The sequence below is a fragment of the Triplophysa rosa genome, linkage group LG1, assembly GCF_024868665.1.
Source record: "Triplophysa rosa linkage group LG1, Trosa_1v2, whole genome shotgun sequence".
NCBI lineage: Eukaryota > Metazoa > Chordata > Actinopteri > Cypriniformes > Nemacheilidae > Triplophysa > Triplophysa rosa.
The window spans coordinates 27,069,657-27,094,486 of NC_079890.1; the positions used below are offsets into that span (position 1 = coordinate 27,069,657).

General features: G+C 40.5%; 1 protein-coding gene across 11 annotated transcripts in view; it reads left to right on the plus strand.

Moving 5' to 3' along the window:
- znf536 (zinc finger protein 536) overlaps positions 1-24,830 on the plus strand; it is a 177,301-nt gene that overhangs the window by 49,840 nt on the left and 102,631 nt on the right. For 4 of the 11 annotated variants that reach the window (XM_057329360.1, XM_057329343.1, XM_057329334.1 and 1 more), the window contains one exon: positions 9,056-9,170. The exons of 5 other annotated variants lie outside the window; for them this stretch is intronic. The gene's annotated coding sequence lies outside the window, so the exon portion shown is untranslated. Of the gene's footprint in view, positions 1-9,055; positions 9,171-16,603; positions 17,168-20,895; positions 21,023-24,830 lie in introns of those variants that run through there. 2 more of the 11 variants (XM_057329376.1, XM_057329367.1) reach the window with 2 other exon arrangements.

Genomic DNA, 24,830 nt, shown 5'->3' on the forward strand with positions numbered 1-24,830 from the left:
TCCCCCATAAATAATGAAAAGTTAATGAAGAGGTAACTTAATGATGTAATGAATATGGCAACACAAGGTCAAACAGAACTGTCGTGGGTAGGGTGAGCTTGTGAAGTGCGCACTCGCTTGTGTGTGTCTGCGAGCGTGATTTGTGTGCGTGTGTGTGCAGTTTTAATGAATGTTTTGTCACAGGAAGTGTGATAATGTTTAATTAGTTTCATGTGTGTGTGGCATGTTATATGATTCTTAGATTGCCTGCTGTCAAATGTTAACTGCGTGTGTGTGTGTGTGTGTGTGTGTGTGTGTGTGTGTGTGTGTGTGTGTGTGTGTGTGTTTCTGGTCGATTTATAGAAGAAAGACGAGATGAAAACGAGCAGGTTTGACGGAGTGTTACACAAGTGTACACCCGTATGTTTACGTAAGGCAGAGTGCCTATGAAACCCTTCTGTTTTGGACGGTTTGTTTGAGAGTGTGTGTGCGGTGGTCTAGTAGGAGGGTGGGGTCTGGACTGGTGATTAAATATTGAGGAGGTTTGAATAATACGAAGAGAGTGTGCGAGGTTCAGGTGCAATCAATAGGGCAGACAAGCAAGTCATCACTGACTCAAATCCCTGCCTAACATGCTGGGTGCCCATGCATTAGTGTGTCCTACAAGATTTGTTTAATAGTCCTGCGTTTCAGTTAAATCTCTAATTATAGCTAACATTATTAGATTATGACGTACAACAAAGTAGACTCTCCCTTTCTATACTGGGACGTCTAGAAAAAAATGACAAATACTGTAAAAAAATAGGACAGGAATATTTTTCATGACCTACTTTTGTTTTTAGACAAACATCAATCAGTGTGTGAACACAACACCGGTGAATTTTCTCTTAGACAATGAATTGTTGAGGTGGTTCTGGTTTCAGTATGTTGTCCCAGTGTGTAAAGTGCTTAGTCGGCAGCAGGCAGGTAAGCACTTCGATCTGTTTCTCCTGAACTAAGGTGAGGTACTACCATGCTGGTGGTCTCGGCTTCAGTTCTGACACTCGGCTCGATTCTTTAGATTAAACACTGGTTAACAGTATAAAAACAGTATAGAGATGGAGCCATGGGGTAGCGGTTAGGATCAGGTTTGTATTTGTATTTGTAAACTATAAAATGAAAAGCCATAATTTAAAAGCATTTTCTTAATCTTATATACAGCAATGCAAATTTGTTGTAAAATATATCGAGTCATCTGTACTTTATAATCTTATAATAATAAACTAAACTAACAACATAAATATAAAATGTCAGCTGTGTGAGCCAACAGAGTACAACAGAGGAATGCTTTGGTGAGAACTTAGTAATTGAAATTATATTAATAAATACTTTTAATAATACTTTATGTAACCCAATATAATGAGTTCTATGACAGAATTCTCAAGTGATAGACGTCATCTGTAAGTATTAGATCATAGCATAGACAACAGATGATTGGCCAGCACTTTGATATGCAGTCAGAGAAATCTGAGTCTCAAAACACGACCACACTCACACAGGGACCCTTGCAAAGGGTCAGTACGTTTTTATCTGTCTCTCCTGAAACATTTACAGTTCCAGGACTGCACCGGCGTTGGCCAGGCGTGATTTGTAGTTCATGTGCAGATGTGTTGCTGAGAGACGTTTTAATGTGACGGGCGAGGCGGGTCTCGGTCTGTCTCTGTGGGTTTATGGAGGAGCTCCGTGTCTGTATCTCAATCTCTGAGACCTCCCCCGTGCTCCCAGACTCCCGATCTCTCCCCTTAACAAGCCTGGGGTCATGAAGAAATAGCACAGTGCCCCACTTAACCCAAGGTCAGGTCCCTGAGCAGATTCGCTGTATTCTGTCGTAAGTGCCTGACAATAAAACAGGGATGGATCGCTCGTGTCAAGCCCAACTCAAAATTTCACAAGTTTGCTTCCATTTTACTGCATGTCTCTTGACGGCTAGGCAGACAGGTAAAAATCGTCCTAAACTTTAACAGTATATAGCGAAGCAGAAAGAATTACAGCATGTAGAGTGAATGAGTGTAGCAGATGACATTTTCTAAAAATGGAATATAGAGTAGGGCCTAAAACCTTTACAATATTATTTTCCTCAAATGGATGGTGAAAGAGGGTGTAAAATGTCGATGTCCTTCCTAAAATGTTGATTGAACTAAACATGGTGTTGTTTTTCTATTCGTTTTTTGAAGGTTTGCAAAAAGGTTGGTTACTAAAATTTCAGACATGTCTATATAACATTTTTGCTGAATTTCAATGTTTTAGGATGGTTATTTTCTAGCAGTAAACATCAAAACACGTATGAAATGTATTGTCTAAATTATACTATAAAAAGTATAAATGGTAGTTAATTAAAGATGTACCCGAATAGATAACAGGGTTGCAAATTTAATCCAAACTAACCTCTCACTTGGTAGAGTACAGCTAGTTTGGGATCAGTTGGTTTGAACACTTGCCCATGATGCACTTGATACACTTGCCCATAAATTACACACAATTTGCTTGATCATTTTTCTTACAATATTTTGGGTTAAGTGGTTGAATAATTGAGCTTGACAAATGCAGTTAATGCTACAATTTGTGTAAAATGGACAGAACGGAAAAGTGATGGGGTAGCAAGGTTGCATGCAACAAGTAAATATTAAAGAGCTAAATATCATTATGTTTTTAGTAATGTTTGTAAGTAATTACAATTTATTTATTTTATTACAATTAACTGAATAATTATGAATAAAATAAAATAGATTAGTGTTACCATCAGATTTTTTAACAGTTAAAAAAAGTTGTAATCCACAAAAACAAAATGTAATCCAGTGGACAGACAAAATCACGTTTTTTCTGTAGAGAATAAACGTTTGATGCGTCAATAACTACCTTGTAACATGTAAAAGTTTTTTAATATATATTTAAGTGTTTTACTCAAAAAGCATATGTCTCTACGTCTAAACAAGAAAGAACACACTAAAGCGTACTGTATTTATGGAATGTGTCACGTAGCTCCTGGGTCACTGCTGTGCGTGAGGAATGCCTTTAAAGTAAAATCATTTCCTTTTCTTAATCAAAAGATGACAGGCTTTAGTCTCTGAAATCCCATCTGCACGCCACTGACTGCACACGGCCCGGAGCTTCACACAACGGGCAAAATGATGGGGCGATGTTACGCTCTGAGGTTACGGGCTGGGTTTGACAGGGCTGCTCTCGAGGTAATTCCCGCTGGCAGACTTTCAAGTCTGCCGGAAAGGAGAACTGTTTGACATAACTAAAACGTAAAGCATAAAACAATAAAATGACATTATGCTAGGCTAGTAGGCGTATGCTAGGATTAGTTTTGCCACTGGTGCATGTAACACTCTCACGTTTCAGTGGGGAAAACAGAGCAGCCAGTTTGACGGACAGATTAAGAGAGGCCTGTGGACCTTTGCCATATGTCGAAGTGTGGTTAGCTCACAGATTGTCGCGTCCATCTCAGCCTTCCCACCTCATCACCCTGGAGGCTTGAGCGTGAGGTTTATGAAGTGTGAATGGTGTGGTCGGGGTGGCGTGTGCCTCGAGAGCTCTGTTGTCTGCTGCGCTCTGAGAAAGCACCTGTGTAACAATGAAAGTCTTAAAATGTTTGTGGTGGCACAGGGCATATCATTGAGGAGCGGCATTGTTAAAAGACATCTGCTCTCCCATCTGATGTGGATCACTATCCTGTCTTCGAGGCCGTAAGTCATTTGTATCCTTAACATTTCAGAACAGTGATTCCCATCCATCTCTTGGAGTACTTGAAGGTTACTTGGAAGATTTTGATTATGGTTAACCTGTAAGTCTTTGGTTCTTACAACTTTTTGTTAAACATTTGTACATTCGGGTTTGTGTATTATAATTTGCGTGATATTTTATGCTTGTCAAGCTGCTATGATATTTTATTTATATTTATACAAAATGACGAATTATTTGAGTAAACGTCTCTTCTGGATTGTAAAGTTTCTCTAAGATTTGTCGTTAAGGCAAACAAGCTTAGGTATCTCATTAAATAGAGAGGAAGCAATTTTGATTTATTTTTGCTGTTATAATGACCACCTCAATTATATGAATGATAATAATAAATGATATCTGATATGAATCAAAAGGACCACATTTCTGAAAGCATGCTTGAGCGTTAATGATGGAACTATGGGGTGAATTTCTTTTCACTCATGTTTATTCCATTGCTGTAAATACACGGAACAGACAAACTTAGTCCTGCAACCCCCCAAAAAAGAGAAAGAAACAGAGTGAAAAAACGAATGGCCTCAAGCAGAGAAATTAAACAACTCAGGCTGTTCGGACATAAATAGTTTAATCTTCGCTTCATAAATCAGGTGGTGAGGGTTCGTTTGGCCTGAGCGAGGCCTTCAGGTTCACACTCGACCCTCTGTAAACATGTTTTCTAGTCAGGGACCCCCAGAGTGATTCATCCAAAGAGCCATAATCAAAAACAATAACCATTGGAAAGCGTAAATGTTTGAGAACGTCGCTGAGAAGTATGAAATAATAATCTGTGTGTGGCCTGGCAAATGCTGAGAATGCAAACATTTCACAATAAAGTTGTTTAAATAGAGACCTTGGCATGGATGACTAAGAGATAGGACATGCTGCGTTAATTACACCCGCTCATAAAAATAAACCACCTCTTTAAAATATGACTCTCCATACTACAGGATTTAACCTATTAAACGGCAGTGAGGTGTGTTGCTCAGATGTGAGGAAGGGCGTATTGTTTAGAGTGAAAACACAACAAGTTCTGAAAAAAATAAAAAAGAGAGAGAGAAATAGCTGTACAGTGTTTACTCTGAACTTAAAGACTTTGGAATTCCTCGCCGCCATTGTGTGGCATAGGACGAGAAAACAGCTAGACTAAGTGCACGTTTATTATTCTTAAACCGTGTGAAAAGTAATATGCTTTAAGGACCCGGCACATGTATCGGTGGAGCTGCAGAGGGCCCACACATAAAGTTTGAAGTTTCATCAGGGGATGCGAGAAATGGATTATTTTCCTAGAGCGTGGACTTAAGTTTTTAAGTTCACTGCCGGGTGGCCCATTCCTATTAGCCATGTTAACATAAGAATAGAGGTTGAGGAGGAGAGAGAGAGAGAGAGAGAGAGAGAGAGAGAGAGACACCAGGTTGCTGGGGGTGGTTTGAATTATTCCTTGCTTCTGCATAGCAAGGGCGGTTTTTATCCACTTAGAACATCATGTATTATGTGTTTCACTTCTAAATTTACTAATAAAGTTCAAGATGTTCAGGTAATGTTCCAATCGGGGATGTGATTTTCAGCATGCCAAGTCAGTCTTGCCCGAGCCCAACAAGTTTTTGTGGGCAACACGACAAACACACGTCCCAGCTTAGACGCCTGGCCGGAGAACAAGGAATCCGGTCACAGAAGCGAGCGCTCCGGCTAATCACGTTACACTGTTTTTGCTCAACATTAGACTTGGTTTACCCCTGAAACGGCATGGAAAGAGCAGAGGCAACTCTTAAGTCTGAGAAGAGGCATGCCGTTATGAATAAATGTTTGTATACATTTGTTGTGTATCTTGGAGTGCGCACATGGCGAACGGACTGCGCTTAAAGACATCTGGATGCGATGAAATAGAATTTGTTTAAACAGAACGAAGCCCCTCTCTCTCCACCTGGAAAGCCACCCAGAGCGCACGCCGCTCATCACCACGCACTTGTGCAGCGATTTTAATACGAATATATTGACTGATATTTCAGAACAGCGTTATTGAGGCTTTTGAAAATGTGTGAAGACTCGCACTGCTCTCGCTGAAAGAGTGAACATGAATGCCGTGACTTCACATAGCACATGCCTAAACTGCACTTGTGGCATTAGGCTAAAACCCCAAACAGGATATGAAGTTATTTAGAATATTGAATAATATTGCATAGAAATATTTGTGATAATCTGTAAAACGGTTTTCATATCATCGTTATTGTACCCTGTGTAGTAGATTTTTTCTTTTTCAGTTTTTTTATTATTATTTACGAAACACTGATCTATACTTTTTTTTATGCATATGCAAAGCGAGTCTCATGATTTGCTGCCTATATATTAAAGAGATGGCGCTATTATTTACGCCTACATTAATTTAGCGTTTTCACACTGGGCTGTGGTCTTAATGGCATGTCTGTTAAAATAACTGCGTCAGCTGGACATGTAAATAATAAACCATCTAAATGTAAAACACTCCACTGCGATCTATGGCATATTAATCAGCATGTTTAATGAGCGACTGCTGATGAAGGGTCGGACAAAAGGAAAGAGTGGGAGAGAAGTGGTGAGGGGAATGTGCATCTAAGAGACACCTATGGATTTATCAGCCTCTTAATTCTATTCAAAGAAATTGTCCGGGACTCTTGGATGGCGGTGCAGAAACACGACTAGGATAATAAGCATCATGGAAGCTAATCAGATCTCTAAAAGGAATTGATTGTTAGTGTTTCCGAAAGAGCAGGAGAAGGCTTGACAATAAGCTGAAATTTAAGTGTTAATTTTTATGCTAATCTGCCAGCATCTCCATGTGATGCAATTTGGTTCCCTGCTCCGCAGATATGAAATTGTCCCGCTCGCAGAGAAAATGTCAGCTTGCCAGACCCTGAAAGCTTGTAATTTATTAGGTATGTTTCTATTAGTATGTGTAACACTTGTTAGCCAGCCTCTCTTTCCCTTTCACACACACACTTGTGCACATACATACCCCCACACTCACACGTACATACACAAATGCAGACTCGCATGCTCCATGTGTGTGCTTCTCAGCCCCGCGGCCTTAAAGAGCGTCTCAGATCAGTGGCCATAGCACCAGGGCATTAATGTATTATCATATATCGGGTGGTCCTTGCCCTGTGGACAAAAGGCTGTTTAATACAATTTAATGACATTCCCAAGCAGGAGGGAGAGAGGGGAAAAGAAAGGGCAGAGCCCAGATTAAATTAGCATTTGTGGTTCTTATAGTTCACCCATGCAAAACTTAGCAACAGAAAAGCTATGATTCCACCCTCCTTCACAACTTTTTTATTGTTTTCGTCTTTGCGAGAGTGTGTAGTGATGAAAAGCAGTAAGAGTTGTGGAGACAGAGAAACAGAATGTAACACAGGTTGCGGATCATAACCGGTCATGGTCATGTTCCCCAAAGGCCACGACGTGATTGATTTCCTGTGTGGTGCAGTGATGTCATGCACAAGAGACACAAGGTGGTAACAGCCGGTGGCTTTGTCCGAAACCTAAGCAGTTGCCTTACTGCCCAGTCAGTCAATCTTCAATTACTAAACATTAAAGGCTACTTTTGATCTAAAATATTCAAGTGAGCTTAGAGATAACCAAGGACATATTAGGTAATGTTTTAGTCATAAGTTGAAAAAAAAGTCGAATGGAATATTCATTATTGTGGGATGTCATAGGCAGCAAATAAAACATCTGTGATGCCTTGAATGAACAAGATTAAGGCACTCTAGACATTCTGGAACACTGGATTCACGACTTAATACCTTTCCATATACTGCCCGTAAGGACCGCCTTTTTCAGCTTTTACACACAGCCAGTGTATTTAGTCATCTCTGTGCTGTCCTCAGACACGGATCTCAGCTGTGATGCTCGGGTTTCTTAGTCTTCATCTTTATACATCTATATCTTTCTCTCCCTCTGTCTCGCTCTCCCCCTCATTTACTCTGTGTAGCAACCCTGTTTGTGTTGTGTAAGGAAGCCAGTGTCGGGCATCTAGTGTTACTGCATGCTCGACGAACACTCAGCATACTTTGTGTAGTAGGTTTGGATGCAATTCACATATAGGTCAATTAAATGCGGCAACATCTGCTCTCTTCTAACCATTTGCATACAGTATTCATATGTTAATGATGTCCCTTGTTTTGTGTGTCTGTGCGTGTGTATGTGTTTTTCACTTCCTCCCCTCCTCCTTGTTCTTTTGTAAAAAAAATCAGAGATACAGATTTTTTGGATTCAAAACGCTTCGTGTGGCGACTCCAAACCGGATAGTGCCGTCCTATTTTTATTTCCTCTGCCTCTCTGGCTGAAAGCAGAAACTGCTTCGCCGCAGCCGAGCGCGGGCTTGTTTAGCTGCCATTGGCCCTGATTTGAACAAGAATCCTTCTACTGTAGCTGCAAAGGAAGTCCTTGCCTTTGGAAAGCAGCTTAACGCCTTATAAATCAGTGATGAGGCAGATGGACCAGCGATAATCTATTTAGAATGCCTCACAGCAAATATTGTCGTACAGATGATTAGAGATTGAGCTATTTTAACTTGGCCTTCTCTCCACCCTCACAGCAAATCTTCTGCTTCTCTGAATGATTTAAATTGGTGACTTTCCTTTCCCCTTCTTTTCCTCCCTAAATATATCTGCGTTTTCGAAACCGCACGTGGGTGCGCACGCACAGGCACGCGAAATGGGGAAGTGTACATGTTTTACGACGCCATTTTCTTGGCAGGCTTCAATAGCGTGGCGTGGAACAAAGAGAGCAGGGAGATGGGCCCGAGCCAACAGGCTAATGACAAAACGCACGCTTCTTAACCCAGTATTAGGGGGACGCGGTAAGAGCGCGGCTCTGCGTGAGGGCTAAAACCACACCGAAGGCCCTGTCCGGTTTTATGGTCGATAGGTCCCGATTTAGCACGAGGCCACAGAAGACAGGCCAGAGGATGGATGGATGGAGAGAGAGAGCGAGGGAGAGAGAGGGAGAGAGGGCGGAGTGCGAAAATGAAGTGGAGATTGTCAGATGTGGCAGCTGCTTGGAATCCTGATAAATATAAGTCCTTATTGATCGGTTGAAAATGAAAGATCCCAGAGTGGCGTGCAGTATTTAGCTTCTTGTCTGCTGAGCGCGTCAGCGGTGGCCTTGCCTCACAGGGATAGATTTTCAGCGGCGCTCTGAGCCACGGCTTTGATTTCATCTTTAACCTTTTTCGGGTGCTTTTCCTTGACCTCTGCGCCACTGCTGTGATTCAGTGAATTTGTTACATTTGGCCTGACATCCTCTCTCTCTCTCTCTCTTCCTCTCTTCTTTCTGACAGAATAAAGACTCATCACTACTGTCATCGCTTGTTGCTGCACAGACTCAGTGGCGGGGTGAGTCACGGTCTCTTTAACCTGACGGGCCCCGGACCAGTATGCATTTAGAGTGATCAGGTAAGCAAGAGTTCACTTACTCCCCACACTCGAATCCTATTCACTCCTTGAAAAAAAAACATAATTTAAGATTTGTAGCGTACATTGACACCTGGACCAGATTAGCATGCATGCTCAGACACAGGACATACATTTAGTCACATGCCAGCTCACTGATCCCAGGTCTGTACGCTTGAACAATCGTTAGATAAAATGTAAGGCATGTTCACTTACCTACTCGTCTTATATCGTCAGTGTCAGGATGAGATTAAATGATCCTTAAGACTGATCCCTAGCAGACAGTCCATTTGAAGTAGCACGTTTTGTGCTGAACACTTGTAATCTTCTACTGCGATGTGTCTTAAAGCTGAACACCTAAATGACATATAAAAGCCCAATTTAGAGCAATCGCTTCTCCAATTTGCTTTTCAATCCAGTTCAAGCCTTTTCACTGACATGTTTCATGTGTGGACATCATGAATGTGCAATGCACATAAGAGGTATAAGGAAGTAGACTGCACTTTTATCTCAGTTTTACTGTTTTGAGGTATCGAGAAAGTGCAGTTAAACAAGTTTTCGCTAGCCGGTTTAGTTTTTTGTCAGTGTATATTTAGTCTAGGAAAAGCGAAACTGAGCAGATCAAGTGTGTTTTTCACAGATGTCAGGTCAAGGCAAGTAGTCCATTTTTTGGGTGCATCATGTTGTAACAAATTATATGTGTTGTATTTTTTTACATAATATGCCGTTTTTGTTTGGCAAAAGAATTTATCATTTATTTTTGTTACAATTTTCTGTCTTAAATTGTTTTGTGTTTACCAATAGTTAACTGTATAAATTTAGCTGAGAAGCATAGTAGCTGTTATTTTAAATCAATGCATTTTCAGTAAAATGTATCTTTTCTCCTGGGTAAAAAAGTGAAAATAGTTTAAACTAAATACATGAAAGTGTGATATTTAAAACAAAATGAAAAATAAAGAGAAGCAATAAGGATTTACATTTTTCACATATTTTAAGAAGAAATAAAGGGTGAAAAAAGCAGCCCATGAATAAAAGTCTTTTCCTCCTCCCTTCTTTTGAACAATGCTCCAGAACACTTTTAGATAGATTATAAATCCCCCTATGAGCGAGCTTGCAACAGCTGTTGGCAGACATACTAGATATGAGAATAGCAGCATAGGATGAAGGAGCATTAAAAATTAATATGCTATTTAGCCTAGGTGTATTTTAGGTATTTGACATTTTCATGTCTGGGACAGACTAAATTTATTCATGGTACAGAAAATAAAAAAAAAAAAAAAAAAAAATAGAAAAAAGATTGTGGACGGGTGGGAAGAGAGCTGTACGCAGAGACTGCTGGGTTTTTTTTACGGTCACCCTTTCATTCAGTAATGATAGGTGTTAAGACATCGTCTACGGAGAAGACTGGAGCCCATTATGGGCACGGTAATAATTAGCACATGGCACAAAGGGAACCGTTTGCCTCTTAAGCCTCTGCTTAATGCTTTTTTGTTGTTTTGTTTTGCTATTTTTATTTCTATTTATTTTGTTTTCTGGTGTTTTTTTCCTTCCTTTTGTGTTTTGTTGAATGGTTAAAGGAACAGTGTGTGTGTTTGTGTGTGTGTGTGTGTAGACGAGACGGTGTGAGTGGAAATCCCAGCTTCAGTAGTGATTAATTACTAATACTCCCTCAGAACATCTCTCTATCCCTGACTATCTAATCACACTGAAATCTAAGACATGTCCTGAGAGGAGAAGAAATGATAGGACTGCATGGACCCCCTCTCTCTCTCTTCCTCTCTCTTCTTTGTAACTTTATCAATCTCACTCCTCTTTCCTTAACTGTCTCTCTTTCTTTCTCTAAATGGCACAGCGATCCCTTCTGTCCTTCTGTCTAACATCCCTCTTTCTCCCCACTCTGCTATAAAACCATCAGTCCGTACGCCTCTGAATTTTTTTAACATGCCCCATTCCCCCTCACTTCTCTCTCTCTTTCTCTCCCTCTCTCAGGTGTTATATATACACATACACTGTTACTCCCTGAGGTAATATTTAGCAATAGCATGCTTAACACCACAACCCTCCAGTCACAGCTCCTCACATCATGCTTAAAAAACAGAGACGGGTGACACGCTTCTAAATCTGCTGTATGTGTTTCTATCTCTGAGCTTTTATTTAACAGTTATAGCTATTACAGGATCACACAAAATATCTCAAGGCAGGGATAATTTCCATAGATATCTCGCACTACAAAGAGAAATGAAAATCAAAGCGTTGCCGTCGTTTAAAGAAAGACGGAGACTTTTCGAATGACAATCTTCATTTTGTGGGGATTTTTTTGTTGCTGGTGGAGTATTTGCATAGCTGAAGTTAGCAGTCTCTTATGACAGGCTTGTTAGAACAAACAAAAATACTCTCTAGAGACGCTCTCTACCACACAGAGTGATGCAAACTTACATATATTAACAGCGCGTTGTAAAAACACTAACTATCAGAGGGAGCCGTCTACCCAGAATCCACGGCGTATCTCATATGCGTTTGTCAGCCCCGTGTCACCGTTGTCAGTCAATACAGAGTTGCTTGAACGTCGCCATGTTTGATGTTTTCAATGTTTGTAGTTACTTTGTTGCCATGTTTAGACATGTGTGACGAGAACCTCGGCCCCTTTGGGTCAGCGTGAGTGCGGCGGGCGGGTTGGAGTGTCGTAGTGGATGTGCCTTTGAGGCCGTAGCGCGGCAGATTAGCGTCTTTTCTTATCATTCAAATCAAGCCTCCGCTTCCTTTGAAAAACATATTGTACATATCCCCTCCCTCCCCCCCTGTCGCCCCTGACGACAATCTGCGGCCATGATGGCTGCCTCCAAGGAGCTTTCCCGAGCTGGTGGCGGAGAGAGATTGTCAGGGGACGTCGGAGGGAGGGGTCGTCCATCCCGAACCCTCTCCCACATCATCAGAGTGCGATCGCAGCTGGGTAATTGATATATGGCTGAGGCTGTCTCTTCTCCTCACCCTTGTTAAGGTCAACTTATCTACATTTCACCCCTTATTTCTCCACTCCCATTATATTCCACCGCAGATATTGACTGACTGGTGCGGCCTGTCCTCCTGAAAATATGAATTGAGGATGAAACAAGTGAGCGAGCGAGGCGTAGAGGAAGGGGGGGGTGTCTTTATTCCGGTGCCTAACCCTTGCCTGTTATCAAAGTAACTTCCAGTTTATTAGTAACAAAAGGCCTTTTTCTCCTGCTCTCATCCCTCCGCCTCCTCCTTCGTCCTTTGTGCGGGCCGTGTTCGCTAGCGCTTCCTGAATTAAACTGCTGGCTTCCTGTTCTTTTATATGCATGGCCACATCTGGGGGAGCTTGCTCACAGCCCCGCTGCTTAATAACAATCACCTTCTCTTTCAGTTGCCCCTGATTGTTTCTAATTCACTCTGACAGATAGTGGCTGACAAGCCGCCCGCGCCTCCTCCCTCCGTGACCCTGGCTCACTCACCATACTTATACCGCCTGTCATTTTTAATATTTGATTTCGCTTTTAAAGTTATGTGTTTTAGTCCAATGATGAAATCAGCATTTAAACGAAACACAAAATGAATCTCTCCCACTTTCTCCAGCCTTCGTTTTTGGCACCAGCTTTCTCTCTCTCTCCTCTCGCTCTCTTTCTCTCTGTGGTTTTCTCTGTTCTGGAAGACAATGGACTGAAGGTGGTTTAAATGCCATGCAGGGTGGCACGATGGTGCGTCGTGCTATGGCATTGTAGAGATGATTTTCTTGTTGTTTCTCAGATCCATCTGGACGTGTGGACTGGAGGACTCTATAAAACCTAGCGGATTGGATAGAGTCATGACCATGTTTTCCATTTATTAATGTGAAAGGGAGTGTGAAGGAGCGCTCGGAGCAAACATTTTATTCAACAATTATTCACCATCGGCCTCGGGCTCATAGATTTCCAGAGGTTTCACTCAAATTGTTCGCAGTTGATATTCATTAAAGACACGTAGCCATGCATTATTTATATTTATTTATTTTTTGACAGCGTAGGGCCACCGCTGGATTGTTGAGAGAATGGATGGATGCATTGACAGGTAGATGGATTGCATTTTGTGAGAAATCCATTCAGTTATTCGATTAAAAAGTACAACCAAACTTTGATTAAAAATAAACTTTTGTTAGTCAGTTCACTGATGGTCTCTTATGCGTTGTGGATAATTCAACCAAATATGAAAATTCATCAACGTTGCTTCACTCTCTTGTTGTTCCGAACCTTATGATTTCATTTTTTTAGGGAACGCAAAAGGCAAAATGTTAGTGACGAAAGGCTAACACCGCGTCCTAACCAAACGCGACGCTGCGACACGCGATAAAACGTATCTTTTCCATGTTAACCAGAGGTGTTGTCCTAACCAGCCTCGACGAGAAACGGTTTCTATTTCTGGGACGTCGCGGCTGACAGCTCCGCCCACACAACGGTCTCATTCGATGTAAGTTCTGCACCTCATGAATATGAATCGCCAAACATGGATGATGACAGGCTATATACGTTTGATTACATACGTTTAGATTCTGAAATTATAGCATAGCGTCTGGTGAGGCATCACTGGAGTCATGAGAACAGATGCATCTCTCAATGTGCACTCTTCAGCTGCAGCGTGAGAGGGTGCGTGGACAGAGAAAAACTGTTCTAATTGGCTGTGTTTAGTGATTGATTGTCGTGTTCCGCCCCTTTTTCGTGTTCGGGATGGACAAACAAATTGCTTATCGCAGGAATATCATCGCGTCGTTTTTGGTTAGGATGCGGTGTAAGTCACCATTCACTTAAACACCCAAAAGTGAAAATTGTGTCATCATTTATTACATTCTTCAAAATATCTACTTTTATGTTCTGCAGAAAAAAGAAAGTCATACAGGTTTGAAATGACAAGAGGGTGAGTAAATGATGACACAATTTTCATTTTTGGGTGAACTATCCCTTTAATTGTGTGGTAAAAAGAGCAAAGTCAATATTCTTCAAAATTTCTCCTCTTGTGTTCTACAGTGGCAAGAGAAGTCACATGGGATTGAAATAACATGAGAGTAAGTAATTAACAGAATTGTCCTTTTTGGGTGAACTAACCCTGTAAGAGCCTGGCTCATGCGATTTAATTTCTCTATGATGCTCAAAAACGTATCAAAGCCACTGGGAGAACCAGATAACGGACGAGAAACACGGAGCCTGTAGAGTCTGGCAGTTAACTACAGTACTTGCCAGTTACAGAGCAATTGACATCAAATACTTTCATCCTCACATACACATGCATCATTATTTTTACAAAGCACCACATATAGTTCTTTAATCAGTCAAACGCTGAATCTGTGCCATCATAATGCACCCCTCACACTTCCTGTTGTTCAAACACTATCCCACTTGAAATCAATGGAATTTTATTTTTAACTTGCTTCAATCAAACCACCCACACTGTTTGTGTACTCTGCTCTCTCCATCAATAGTCTTAAGACTGAAAATTAAACTATTGTGTTGACGTTCAACCTAGCGAACACAAAGACGTTGCATCATTCTGGGACGCGACAGTGCCTTGGGCATGCCCAAGTCCAGCATTTCTTTTTATTTTTTATTTTTGAATGACAAAAACAGAACTAATTGGAGAACCATTGCATGTTTTTACTAAAGGCGCAATTTAATTACATTTGAACCGGGACTGAGTATTTTGGGAATGTGATATATTCGTTCAAACAAATGGAGCGAGAGAAACGCAATATTTATTTTGCTTTGATTAGCAGATTGGCAGGGCATTTTTTTTGCAGAAAGGAAATCACAATCTTTCCTCAAACCAAAACTTTTGGATTCCATTTTACCAACAGAAGATTCAAGTTTTCTTCAAGTTCAGTCGACTCAAGTTTTTTTTACATGATAATGCCACCGTTTAAATTGTGGCAATGCTTGTCCTGAAGGGGTGTGCTTGTGGACTACATTAACCAGCTTGTAGCATTCTTTGTCCTGTAGTGGCGCTGCAGATAAATACTTTATTAATAACTTTCTAAATAATGTAAAGTGTATTGTTGTCTCCGAGGTTGTATTAATAAACATGAAGGAATTTATTTGTCTTTAACAAAGCATGATTAATGCACATTAGCGTGTGGATTACTCATTCACACGCTCCTCTTCTCCCTGCCCAATAAAAAACAAAAAACACACCCATCAACATTAAATATTTATGGCATAATATTAATGGTTTTGTAAAGAAAATAACAAGTTATTAATCCTCTGATTAACAACTGATTAACCTTTTTATTAAACACGTGATCCGTGCTTCATGGATTCAGGATGTGTCGCTCGAGTGTGCTGCGGAATAATTATTTTTGTGTCTTTTTTAATTGCAAAAATTGCACGGATGAACTGTTTTTCTGCCCTTTTTTCCTTTCTTTTCAAACATGCACAGATAAAGACAGATAAGCAGTTGCGAGAGAAGATTTTGTCAAAGTAAAGAGACCCCGACATATTTTACAAAAAAACTGGACTAAATATAGCATGACATGTCCACGGACAATGAGGTTTAGTTCATGCATCCGTTTATTTCCATTATTGGCATATGTGGGAAAATAGGCAGAATACACACGCTGCTTTAGTACGCCCCTCTTTCTCTGTATCTGTCTCTGCTCATCTCGCTGCCATTGTGTGTATTTTTAGGTCTTGTCTGAGTCAGTTCAAGCACAATTATGCTTATGTTACCCACAGCCAAGTGTGACTTCATCTTAGGGACAGGAAACCGAAAAAAGAAAGGGCTGTCCAGTTAGTTTTGAAAATAAAATTTCAACTATGTTATGTATAACATTTCACATTGTCATAATTTCCTGCTGCTTTTCAGCTTCTACATACAGTATACAAACACAGAGAGAAAGTGCATTTAAAGTTGAACCACATCTAGCAGTTCCCTCCCCTCTGTGACCATTGAATCTCCCTGGGAACCTTCTCAGGTGATTAATACAAATGTGGGGCCTGTGCTGTTTTACTAACATAAAAAATGTCATTCATAATGCGTTTTATACCCTGACCCCTGCCATCTATTGTGTTTCTATTCTTTAGCTTGCAGAATCCATCAAAGGCCATAGTGTTGTGAAAATCGACAACAATAGCAGTCTTTGTGTGGAGATGTATGTGGGGATAAGGGTGTTGGGACACTTGTTGTTTTTTATGCTTGGTCTTATGATGGATTGGTGCTTGTTCGGTTGGGTGTCTTTGTTAACATTCACACACTCTATTTTAATTTTTCTTTTTTTTCAGATGGACTGATCTCACCTTCAGTGACTTTCTCTCACCCCCTCTCTCACTTTACATTCTCTTTTTTTCACTTTTCTCTGTCTGTCCTGCTGTTAAGTGTTTCCTTCTGCATCTTAACCTTTTTTCATCAAAGCCCTTTATCTTTTTTAACTTTCATCGTGTAGTTTCTCTCTCTCTCTCTCTCTCTCTCTCTCTCTCTCTTCATGCAAGCAAACTGGTCACCCTGGGAATCCTAGCAGTCAGTCACACACCCCTCCAAAAACAATTATCTTTGAACTTGCTTTTAGTGCTGTTTGTCCTAATTACAGATCATTTTCCCTGTCACATTTCTACTTTTATTGCAGTTTTGCCCTGAATGTTGATCCTATTGAGGTTCAACCTTATTTTACTCGCTGGAACACCCCTAAGACCTGGATTCATCTACTATTCCCTTGTGCCTTTTGCTCTCTCTTTTCAAATTTGATTTTTTTCTCCTTTTCTTCTCTCGCTTTCTTTTTTAATATATCATTTTTGTAGCATTATCTGACTGAATTAGACTGAGATCCCAAAATACACAGAAAGGACGTATGGCCTGTTCCATTTATGGCGTTATGGTTTTGAAATGTGTGTGTGTGTTTCTCTTTTTTGCACTGAGGTATGAGCTGCCGTAAGGCCTACTAACTTCAGTCCCACAGGGAAACCCAGCGTGTATTTTTAGTGCTCCGCTACAGAGGTGGACTTCATTGTAATTAAAACCAAGTAAAGGTGGTTAATTCCTTCTGTTTCAAATATCAATCTACTCCTTCACCACGTTTAAATGCATCTCGCACATGAACACACACATACACGTGCCTGCAACATAACACACTCACTCAAACATGCACACGCACTCGTAAGCCTCTTAGAGATCCGATTCCGTATGCAGACATAACATGCGCTGGAGTTTCAAGGAGAGGTTTAGACATGGTGCAGGGCCTTTTCAATTAGAGGCGTATCACACACAGGCCGATAGGATCGCAATGCAGCGGGTCCGGGTCAGTGGCGGGCTGTAGGATTAGAACCGCGCAGTGGTTCTGGCAGAGCAGAAAAACACAAAACACCACAACAGGGGGACATGTATTCTGTATTTAGATTGGCGACACCTCACCGTATACTAATAGAATGAGCTTTAGTGTAAAAACCGAGATTACATTTTTTTTTACATTTTGCCCCCCCAGTGGGTCTATGCCCCAGAAGTTAGTACACATGCTCCAACACATTGAGCTGTGGTCAGAGGTGTAAAGAGTACCTGAAAACCATACTTAAGTAAAAGTACAGATACCTTGCAGAGAAAATGACTCCATTACAAGTTACAAGTCACCAATTCCAAAACGACTTCAGTAAAAGTCTTAGAGTATCTGATTTTAACAGTACTTGAGTATTTTACTCATACTGAATGTATAGGCTCAAAGCAGCACTAGTCCTCAACACTTAAGAGACACGTCAGTGAAAAACAAGAAACAGTTGATTTGTGAGGTGAGCAATCGCATTTATTTTCTTAAATCATAATAAGACTGAACACCTCAAAATTGCAACAAATCATGGTCGACACCATAACCTACGTCATTACAAACACCCAAGTCTCATTTAAACTCAAGTGCTCATAAGTAAGCCAACATTCTTCAAAAAGGTGTCTTCAATATAACGGATAAATAAAATAATGTTAAGTAAAATTAAAAAGTCAAATCCTTTTTGCACTGGACATGCTGGTTTGGGCCTCATCGCCAGCTGCAGTCATGTCCTCATTTCACATACACTGTTAGCCCTTACCTGCCATTTCTACAGTAATACATTGGCAACAGTGTTGCCAGCTAGTTACTGTAGGTGTTTTACAGTAAACTACTGCAATGGCTGTTTGAAGATACAGATGTAAATAACAGATGAACACAATAAATCTGTCAAGATTTCACCAGAGGAGAATTAAAAACAAACATCAATAACATCTTCACATATTACAGACACCACTTTCACTTTATTTCTGTCATCTGTGTAAGATCTTATTGAGATTTAACTCTAGTTCATAGTGGTTCAATTATGTTTTAAGTCACCATTATGGCGATCAGTGTTTGCTTTGGTTGGACTCTTTGACTTTCTTGTAGCTTTAAAATGTACACTTATACAATAACACTGAAAGGGACTTTACAGGAACCGCAACTTTATGTTTGCTTAGTAACTGAAGATACATCTGAAAGAATTCAATCATTAAATAATAATAATATAGCATTTAAGATTTATTAAGATATGTTTGGTAAAGTGATTACATGTTATAATGGAAAGATCTCTGTCAGAAAATCTTTCTTTGCAATTGAGACACAGTTAGACACTTGACATACAAACCTCATCAATGGTGACAAACAATCATGAATGAGTTTTGTACTATGTACCCAGCATGCATTGCAGCATGAAGCTGTTCAGTTGATTGTCACCATTGTTGAGATTCATATGTGAATTGTTCATTTCTCTGTGTCCGACTCATTCTATAGGTTAATATTTTGTCTATATAGTGTGAGAGCACTTTTGAAAATTGAAATACTATACATTCTTTTTACTGGTTTACATCACTTCATGGCAATAGTCCCACCATATGGTCAAATTTTGAGCAAACATGTTTAGAGCACATTTAGGAAGAGTTAGTTTTAAAAATAAGAGCTTTTGTAGATGTGTGACCTACAGTAACTAGCTGGCAACAGTGTTGCCAATATATTACTGTAGAAATAGCGGGTAAGGGCTAACCATGTATAAACCGCCAGCGATTGACATCTACCTGATACTGCACTCATATTCATATAAAGAAGCCATGTTGACAAGTTTTTGTAAGTTATGGCAAAATCCACAAGATTGTAGTACCTTCATTGCCCTGTAAATGGCAATATTAATTATAAGATAGGTGCCATGCAAAATGTAATGTGTAATTGCATTAGTCATTACAAATGTAGTGGAGTAAAGAGTACATATACTTGTTCAAAAATGTAGTTAAGTAGAGAGTAAAAGTTGCTAATATCTTTAATACTCAGTACAACTACAAAGTAGCCAAAAAGATACTTAAGTAAAGTAACTAAGTACATTTACTCCAATACTTTACACCACTGGCTGTGGTGCTCATATGGACTGAATGGGTTCGAATTGTGACATTTCCTCGCTCTCCCTCACCACAATTCTATAAATAAAATTGGCCATAAATTAAAAACAAAACATTTGAATCCCACATATTTTTTTAGGGCTGTCAAACGATCCACCGCATCCAGAATAAAAGTTGTTTGTTTACATAACATATGTCTGTGTACTATGCATATTCATATTGTATTTATAAACACACACACACACATACAGTACATGTATACATGCATACATGTATACATATTTAGGAAATGTTTACATGTATTTATTTATATTTAACAATAATTAAAATGATATATATACATGTTTAATGCTTTTTAACATTTTCCTTAAAATATATGCATATATGTTTATGACAGCCCTAGTTTTTTCCCCTTAAATTCCATACACCGTTATTGTAGCCTTTTCTCACTTGTGTTTTTAATGTTTTATAGGATTTGTTTTACCGAGTAAGCTGGTATTGCTTAGTACAGCAGAAAACAGTCCCACAGAATAATAGCCCTTCCATCATGTCAGTCCCCAGGGTCCCCTGCACCTCTCCCCTGATAATCTCACACCTGCATGTCAGATCACCTTTTTAATCCAGCCTTTGAAACTCAAAGAGAGAGAGAGAGAATACCTACTTAGCCAGTCTCTTATCTTCATTTACTTTTCTATTTTTTCATAGAGTATTGCTGCTTCTCGGAAGACAGAAAGCAGACAATTTGGAGCACAGAGAACATTGATAGTGTTGTGAAGTGCCCCCTCGAGGAGGTGCACGCACACACACTCTTACAGAGACATGCACACACGGACACACACATTGGAGAGTTGTTCATTTATTCTTTGCCCTGATGAGAGCAGTACTCTCTCTCTCTCTCACACACACACACACACACACACACACACACACACACGCACACAAAATGTCAAGCTTTATGTGTTCAGTCTTGCAATATTCAAAATTTCTCACATACACACAAATGCACAATTTCCTATCCATGAAACATAATTGATTTACTGCTTGAGTCTTTTGCTAAAGAAAACAGCATCTTTAAGACTCCTATGCTTAGCCTTCCGGCTTGACTCAAAGATAATGTAGACTGAAATATAGACTTGTAAAATGAATGTGATGCTTTAGCAGTGTACATTGTTTCCTTCTCTATCAAACGCTTACTCTTCACCAGCTAGAACATAGTGACAGACCTTGATAGGTGCTTTGTTGGTAAATCCCTCTCCTGGTTTAATGAGCTTGTTTTCTATTCTGACCCAATTGTTGGTTCGCTTCTGCGTTTTGCCATTCTTCTGTCATTCTCAGCCTCGCATGCATTGACAAAGAGAGGCTTTTTTTTCCACAGCGAATCAACCATTTCCCGAATCAAAGAGTGGGAACTTCAGCTGTATGCCACAGTAGCTCTCTTCTGCCACACATCCTCTGTCTCCAGCGCCTGTAGCTTGGCGGCTTCCTCCTCAGCAGGGAGAAAGGTAAATCATGTGAGGGAGAGGACTAGGGAAGGGTAGCTGACTGTGACACGTACCTGTCAGCAGGTACTCAAAATAATTGGTAAATGACTGTAGCGGGATGGAGAGGGCTCTCTCTTCCCCTCCTCCATTTGATAAATATTTTAAGTTGCCAGGCGGTCGTGGAGCTCCGCGCAGAGAGTGGGAAAAGCACGAACATCGGGAAGGAGAGGGACTTGGAAAGTAGAAATAACAGAGACAGGCTTATTGTGGAACTATTTGTAGCAAGGGTATAGAAACTATTTTGGGGTGGGGAGGGCACATTATATAAATTATGTTATCAGCTTGGCCAATGTGTAATAATTAGATCACATAATTTGGTCTTTAGCAAATATAACTTTTTTGATGTGCCAAAAAATGCCAGGGGTAAAATAATTGATATAATATATATAACGTATTTCATATAAAGTAAATGTATTTAACATGATTCATTTAACACTCTTAAACGTTAAAAAGATAAAAAGAACATATTTGAAATAAATTATAATAGTGGATGATAACTTTACTGTAGGTATGACCGTGCAGTGTGAATACAGTGTGCAGTGTGTTTTTTGTGGTATGATTATTATTTGTATTAACACACATTTACTACAAATATCATGGTAAAACTAGGACCACTGTACTGAGAAAAATATAAATTTGTGGTTACTTTGGTTTTTACAACAAATGAATGAATTCTGATTGGAAAGCAGCAAACACCACCATAGTTGTGCCATAATGCGGATCCAGCGAGAGAGGCACTTATAGTTCATGAGGCCCGGACAACTGAACTGTCCCCAGGTTGGTTCTAGGCTGATGCAATGCATACTTCAGTGTAAGATCTAGTCATCGGATTTGGGCAAGTTTTGCAAGGTTCATAAAATTAGTCTTTAAAAGAGTTCAGATCTTTTCCCCAATAAGTATTGCTGGCAGGTGAAAGTGATGAGAAAACCGAACAAAACACTAGAGTGTTTTAAACATGTTCTCGCTGTATGTTGGTGTGATTGGTTGATCACAACGGTAACATATTGATATTCTTGATTTTTATCAAATAAAAAGACTGTTAAATTGCTTGACGTTTACAGTAGGTTCTTCTGGAAGTTTAAAGCTAATATGTTTGGACTGGCTTTGGTAATCTAATAAAGCAGACTTACATTTATACCTACATTTATACCTGCATTAACTCATTAATTTAATTACACAGAGTGTGGGCTTGTATGAATTGAGCTATAAGCACTCACGCACACACACAGGCTCAAGTTGGCAGCCCTCTGCCACTCACACACATTAAATCTGAAACATTCATAATTCTTCATAATTTTGAAACAATGCCATAGAAAGTGCAGTCCGATAATTACTCGGCGGACAAATGTGCTTTAACATTGGGAAATCTTCTCTCCCTGCCAATTTTAGGAGCGCCATTGGGCTCTGTTTGTCTGATAATGAACAGTATTCATTTTCATCATGTTCCTTCACCCCTCCTTAACTCCTTTACACCATAGTCAATTAAAGTCCTTAGGGCCCTTCCGTGCATAAAGGGATATATAACTCTTTTGACATTTGGCTGCGGACATATCAGGCACACCCAGCGGACATTTTGAACCAATAGCCTTTTTAGCACATTTCAAGGCCCTGCTGCAGCTAAAACCAGAGAGGGACTGAGCATGAGGCAAGGTTAAGGCTTTGCACCTGCGTGTCGAGTTAGAGGCCAATGGAAAGATAACTGCCTTTTAAAGCGAACTAGTTGGATCAGATAAATGTTTTTGTGGTGTGATCCGTTCAATATTTGATATCCCGCCAAAGCTTTGTGGTAACGACAAGCACCAAGGTTTTGAGGCCTTGTAAGATGGCGTTTCAAAGACAGCTGGTTAATGGCAGCTTTGAGGCAAGACTGCTCAAAGACATGAACAGCGGTCTTGGCCAGAGGACTTTGGATAGGAAAAGTGGGCTAGGCTACACGGTTCTCTCTGCCAGCCTCATGGTGAAGGAGTGGAAATACGAGACCACGGAGCCACGTCCATAGCTGTTTCCGCTCTGCCGATGGTGACTGGGGGACTCGGATAGGAGGTCTGGGTAATGAGGCGTGAGGAGCACGTCCTATCCTCACACGCCTAGCGAGTGCTCCTCCAGGGCTGTCTGGAGCAGACTTGCAGGGTCATGCATAGCGCTCGCTGGCATAAAACAGCTCGAGGTGTGAAACTCATCCCGTGGGCCCTTAGCCTCTTTGCCTTGTAATGCTGAGTCAACTGAGGACCAGGGCAGCTCGTTCAGATCCAAGACGATGAGACTGAACTATTGTTCCGTGGACTGCAAGCGATGCTTTGTGCTTTACGGAGAAAAGACCCTGGTGGCTATATAGACTTCCGTGGAGTGTTATTGAGTAGATTAGCTTGAATTACAACATGTTAAGGTGTAATGCCCTCTTTGTCTAGCAAGATTAAAAGCATGTTTTTATATGACTGAAATAGACCCGTGGTTATGAAGTAAACTCTAAAAATGTTCACTTTGTTGCGCCTCAGAGATCATCCATATAATCGTTGCATATTTGCCCAAAGTCACTATCTGACACCCAGAATTCGAGTGTCATCAAAAATAGCTTGGGCTCTCAATATTCGCCTTGGCTATCTTCTGTAACAAATAAATGTCCTGATACAGCAGCTCTCCTCAGGACATTTCCATTGACATATGAGAATCTGGGCGAATTTTTGCATCGCTGGCATTCCAAATGAGCCACAGTAAGTGTTTTATGTGGACATTATTATCATCCAGATATGGCTCTCAATGCATGTAAAAAGGAATGACCCCGGCGTCGTGATTTATTCATTCGCGTCTAGGATATATGCATAGGCTCCGAAAATCCTCGATTCTGCTCCGAATGAAGGCGGATATATAATTCATGAAAGCTAATGCATTGTTTCTGTTGCTTCATCTCATAGCTCTTTTTTCCCTCTCTGCCAGCCTATTCTCTGGCAAAAGGTTGGCAATAATATCAGTATTGAAATGAGAAGTTTGAAAGACGCACTGCTTCCTTTTTATGTGTGTGTAAACTGATTTGAATCACACATTGGGGGCTTACCGAGCGGAGCTTTAAATGTTAAATGGGGGTTGAAGTCTGCCTGAACTAATTTGTAGAGCTTTGCACCATGTTGACATTTAAATGTGATAAGAATAGAAAACTGTATGCCGACCTATTTTGAAGATGCTTTCGGAATACATTCGCATCAGCCGCGCTCTATAATTAATATAAAAAGACAGGATATACCCCCTCCCTGTCAACCTTTTTTCCACCAGATTTGATTATAATGCAATCCTTACAAGGCACATAACGACTGAAAAAATAAAGAAGGACTAAAATATGAGCGTGGAGGGAATCAAGAGAGAAGTGGATAGCACACACCTGGCTTTGGAGGAGGGGTAGAGATTGCATCGGCTGGCTGCTGCGCTATCGCATTACCGTGATCCAGCCCCTGTGTTTGTGAGAGCGAGCGGGGAGGAGAGGGACCTCGCCAAATCAGCATGCAAATAACGCCACATTGTTAACTTAATCAGATGCAGGAGAGAAAATATGGAGAGGGGAGAGGAAGGGAGGGAAAGATCGAGAGGAGGGGGCTGCACAAACAAGAGTCAGGGACTTTTGAAATGGCGGAGAGCGAGAGATTAAACCTCTCTGCTGATGGGGTTGATGTTTGCAGGGTGCTGCTGTCAGGCCCTGGAGGGGTTAAGGGTGTGTGTTTCTGTTTGGGACGTGTGTGTATATGTGTTAGGCAGAAGACAGAATCATACAGGCCTTGTC